Here is a 5,431-nt window from a genome sequence, read left to right on the forward strand (position 1 = left end):
TCTTCCTCCTGAGCCCCTGGCGTCCAGTCAGCAATGAAGTCTGCTAACGCCTGGGACTGAATCGAAGATCTATGAACATATTCAATACAAAATTCATTGAGCTCTGCAGCCCATTTTCCAATCCTTCCAGTAGCTTCTCGGTTCCTCATAATATCCTTCAGAGGTTGTGAAGAAGGAACAATTATGTTGTAAGCTTGAAAATAGTGCCGAAGCTTCCTGGATGCCATCAAAACAGCATATAACACCTTCTCTAATTCTGTGTAGTTTTTCTTTGATATACTAAGAACTTCAGATACAAAATATACTGGGACCTGCTTCCTGACTTGGCCATCAAGCTTCTCCTGGACAAGTGCTGCACTTACCGCTGAGTGCGAAGCTGCCACATATAATAACAAAGGAGCCCCTGGCGTAGGTGGAGTTAGTGTTGTTAGATCTATCAAATACTGCTTCAGCTCTTCGAAGGCCTTCTGCTGGATTGGTCCCCATTGAAAGACTTCGGCTGACTTCAGCACTTCGAAGAATGGTAAGTTTCTCTCTGCTGATCTGGATATGAATCTATTGAGAGATGCCAACCTTCCTGTCAATCTTTGAGCCCCCTTTTTTGTAGTTGGTGGCTCCATCCGAAGTATAGCTTCAATCTTACTTGGATTAGCTTCAATTCCCTTTGTTGAAACCAAGCACCCTAGAAATTTCCCCTTCTTTACTCCGAAGACGCATTTTTCTGGATTCAACTTTAAGCCAGCTTGTCTGAAACTGGCGAAGGTCTCCTGCAGATCAGCAATATGATTCTCCTGCTTCGTGCTTTTTACAATGATGTCATCAACATAAGTTAGCACATTTCTGCCTATCTGAGACTGGAGAACCTTCGCAGTCATTCTGCTGAAACTTCCTCCAGCGTTTTTGAGCCCCTCAGGCATCCGAAGATAACAATATGTGCCACTTGGAGTTATGAAGCTAGTCTTCGGCTCATCTTCCTTCTTCATCCAGATTTGATGGTAGCCTGAATAACAGTCTAACAGACTCATGAGCTCTGAAGAAGCTGCTGCATCAACTAAAGAGTCTATCCTTGGCAATGGGAATTCATCCTTCGGACAAGCCTTGTTAAGATCTGTAAAATCGATACACATTCGCCACTTGCCATTGGCCTTTTTTACCATAACAGTGTTAGCTAGCCATTCTGGGTACTTTACTTCTCTGATAACTCCTGCACTGAGGAGTCTTTTGACTTCGTTACGAGCACCTTCGGCCTTATCATCTGACATTTTCCGAAGCCTCTGCTTTCTGGGTCTGAAGGATGGATCGACATTGAGCGAGTGCTCAATAACATCCCTATTAACTCCGCAGAGATCATTGGCTGACCATGCAAAAACATCTTTATTGTTGAACAAAAACCTTATCAAGGTTTTCTCTTGTTCTTCGGATAACTGAGAGCCCAACAGCACCTTCTGCTCTGCTATATCCTCACATAAGAGCATGAGCTTCGGCTGATCTGCTGAAGCTGCTTTCTCCCTTCTGAATTTGTATTGTTCACAAGCTTCAGCTCCATCTATGTTATGGATTGCTTTTGAATCAGTCCAGTTTCCTTCGGCCCTTCTGGCAGCTTCCTGACTTCCATGAATAGCGATGGGTCCTTGATCCGAAGGTATCTTCATGCAAAGATAGGCAGGGTGAAGAATTGCTTCAAAAGCATTGAGGGTGCCACGACCAATAATTGCATTGTAAGGGTATTCCATATCAACAATGTCAAACACAACTTGCTCAGTTCTAGTGTTGTTGATGAACCCGAAGGTCACTGACATGGTGATCTTGCCCAGTGCTACAATCTGTCTTCCTCCGAAGCCACAGAGAGGATGTGTAGCATCATGAATCTTATCTTCTGGCTCTTGCATTTGTCTGAAGGCCTTAGCAAATATGATATCAGCTGCACTGCCTGTGTCAACCAAGACATTGTGGACCAGAAATCCTTTGATAACACAAGAGATAACCATGGCATCGTTGTGTGGGTAATCCTTGAGCTGAAGATCCTCTTGGGAGAAGGTAATAGGAATGTGAGACCATCTTGACTTGATGAAGGGTCCTTGCACCCCAACATGCTGTACCCTTCTCTGTGCTTCCTTCTTTTGTTTCTTGTTAGCTGGCTCTGAGGACGAACCACCTGTGATCGGGAGCACCAGCTTCGGGTCCGAAGCAGCTCCAGTTTGGTCTTTGAACGAAGCCATCAGCTCAAAAAGTGGAAGTGAGTTCACCGGAGGTGGGCGCCAATGTTGGGGACTTGTTCTCAAATGCTATGAATTAAGAACAAGGCAACATAAAGTGTTAAATGTTAACGTCCTTCGTCCATGAAACATTATTCCCTTGAGGATAATGGGCCTTGGACGAAGGTTGATGAGAGTAAAATTACGAAGCTTAAGTCTTCGTAATAAAATTTCAATAAATATTGTAAAACAACATAAAATAAAGGGTATAAAAGGGGTGAATAAATCATAGACGAATCATATTATATCATATTTACTTGATATATTGAATCATTGAATACAATAATACCTCTGCCTTGGCAAAGGTTGGATTCCGAAAGATGCGATTGCAATTACCAGAATGCGTGAACAGTAAAGGAATACTGTTCACTATTTATAGGCACAGGACGCAGCCTGTGAGGAATTACAAGTATGCCCCTTATAAAAGTTTACAACATTGACTCAGACCTTTATGGACTAAAAGGTCATTCTATCTTTAAGTCGGTTTGTAATACCGAAGCTTCATGAAGAGGAACCTTCGGCCATCTTATACAAACAGCTTCAGCCGAAAGCCGCTTCTTCCTAGAAGACCTTCGGCGACGAAGCATAGACCCAACACCTACTATGAAGTTGTCCTCATTTGAGTATGCGCCAATATTGGCAAAGCTGGTTTTTATCTTTTCTACGCATGCCATAGATTTTTCATAGCATTTCTCTTTTGAAGAACGAAGCTCTACAGCTGTTTTCTCCCAGTGATTTTTCCAGTATTCACTGGCGTCTCGGTCAGCTTCGGCTACCGCACATTTTAATTTTTCTTCTGCCAGCTATTTCCGAAGATCTTCAATTTCGCGCTTCTGGGTCTCAGATTGGGCTTTCGAAGTAGCCTCGTCTTCTTTTATCTTGTTTATCAGTGAGTTTAATATTTTGTCTTTTTCAAGACCTTCGTTCCTTAGCTCAATTACTTCGGAACGAAGGTTATTCAAGGTCATGGTATATCCCTCGTCTTCGGTGCTTTTTTGCGCCCTGAGGGCGTTGCTGAGAATAAGGCCCTGCAAAAGAAGTGTGGTATTAATTATAAGTAAACGAAAAAAATCTTGTTTTTAAACACAAAGATCTTGTTCTCTCACCTTTAAGCTATTGTACGCTAGGCTGTCGGCCAATTCATCTTTGGATAGCACTGACAGTCCGTCTTCTAGCGTTGGGAATCCGAAGCTTCTTCCCATCTCTCGGCAGACAGAGATCTCCTTGCTGTCTGGGAGACAGTATAAGAAGTCTTTGAAAGGGAAATGTGCCCTTGGGCCATTTCTAAGTATTTTGGTGATTAAGGGTCAACATAAGTGCTTAAACGTGAATCAATGCCCATGGATGAACAAAGTGCAAATCTAGAGCAAAGGTATGTTTCTAAGTCTTAGTACATTGGTTTTGTGTACTAATATACTTGTCTAAGTGTTAGAAACAGGGAGAAGAAGAAAAGAAGAAAGTTGGCTGTGTACAGCCAAGAGGCTGTTTCGGTCTGGGGCACCGGACTGTCCGGTGGTGCACCGGACAGTGTCCGGTGCGCCAGGCTGCCTTGGCCGAAGTGGCCACTCTCGGGAATTTGCTGACGGCGTACGGCTAAAATTCACCGGACTGTCCGGTGTGCACCGGACTGTCCGGTGAGCCAACGGTCGGCTGAGCCAACGGTCGACCGCGCGATCTGCGCGGGACACGTGGCCGAGCCAACGGTCGGAAGGGGGCACCGGACTGTCCGGTGTGCACCGGACATGTCCGGTGTGCACCGGACATGTCCGGTGCGCCAACGGCTCCCGCATCTGCAACGGTCGGCTTCGCCAATTAAGGAAAGGAATCGGGCACCGGACACTGTCCGGTGTGCACCGGACTGTCCGGTGCGCCCGACGACAGAAGGCAAAGATGGCCTTCCAGATTTGTTCTCAACGGCTCCTAGCTGCCTTGGGGCTATAAAAGGGACCCCTAGACGCATGGAGGGAGACACCAAGCAACCTTTGAGCATTCTTGATCATCCACACTCAGTCTTTGCGCATCCGTTTGTGATTCTAAGTGATTCGAGCTCTGTTCTTGTGAGAAACTGTGAGATAGTCTTTGAGCTCGATTCTTGGCCGTGTGTGTGCGCGTTTCGCTGTGGATTTGTGTGTGTTGCTTCCCTCCCTTACTCCGTGCTTCTTTGTGAATCTTAAGTGTAAGGGCGAGAGACTCCAATTTGTGGAGATTCCTCGCAAGTGGGATAAAGATAAGCAAGGCAAAATACTGTGGTATTCAAGTGGGTCTTTGGACCGCTTGAGAGGGGTTGATTGCAACCCTCGTCCGTTGGGACACCACAACGTGGAGTAGGCAAGTTTTGTACTTGGCCGAACCACGGGATAAATCACCGTGTCTCCTCTGTGTTGAATTCTCTGTGATTGTCGTATTGTGCAAGATCTTCTCTTTAGCCACTTGGCAATTATTGTGCTAACCCCTAACAAGTTTTTGTGGCTATAAGTTAAGTTTTTACAGGATCACCTATTCACCCCCCCCCCCCCCTCTAGGTGCTCTCAATTGGTATCAAAGCCGTTCTCTTCACAAAGGGACTTACCGCCCGAAGAGATGGATCCTAAGGGGAAGGGAATAGTGATCAACGACAAGGAAAAGGAGTTCTTCGTCAACGACCCAAAAGATGACAAATCCAACGACTCCGGCTCGGGGCATAAACGGAAGGAAGGAAAGAAGAAGAAGACAAGGCGCATCAAGGAGATCATCTACTATGATGATAGTGATGAGTCTACTTCTTCCCAAAAGGATGATGACAACGACTACAAAAAGACGGTCAACTCGAACTTTTCATTTGATTATTCTCGTATTCAACATAGTTCGAATTCGCATTTGCTTTCCATTCCTCTTGGCAAACCTCCACACTTCGATGGGGAGGACTACGGATTTTGGAGTCACAAAATGCGTAGTCACTTATTCTCTCTCCATCCAAGCATATGGGAGATTGTAGAGAATGGAATGAAGTTTGATAGCTCAGATAGCCCTATGCTTATAAATGAACAAATTCATAGAAATGCACAAGCTACTACTGTTCTCTTAGCATCTTTGTGCAGGGAAGAGTACAATAAGGTGAGCGGCTTGGACAATGCCAAGCAGATATGGGACACCCTCAAGATCTCTCACGAGGGGAACGACATCACCATGCTCACCAA

The sequence above is a fragment of the Zea mays genome, chromosome 10, assembly GCF_902167145.1.
Source record: "Zea mays cultivar B73 chromosome 10, Zm-B73-REFERENCE-NAM-5.0, whole genome shotgun sequence".
NCBI lineage: Eukaryota > Viridiplantae > Streptophyta > Magnoliopsida > Poales > Poaceae > Zea > Zea mays.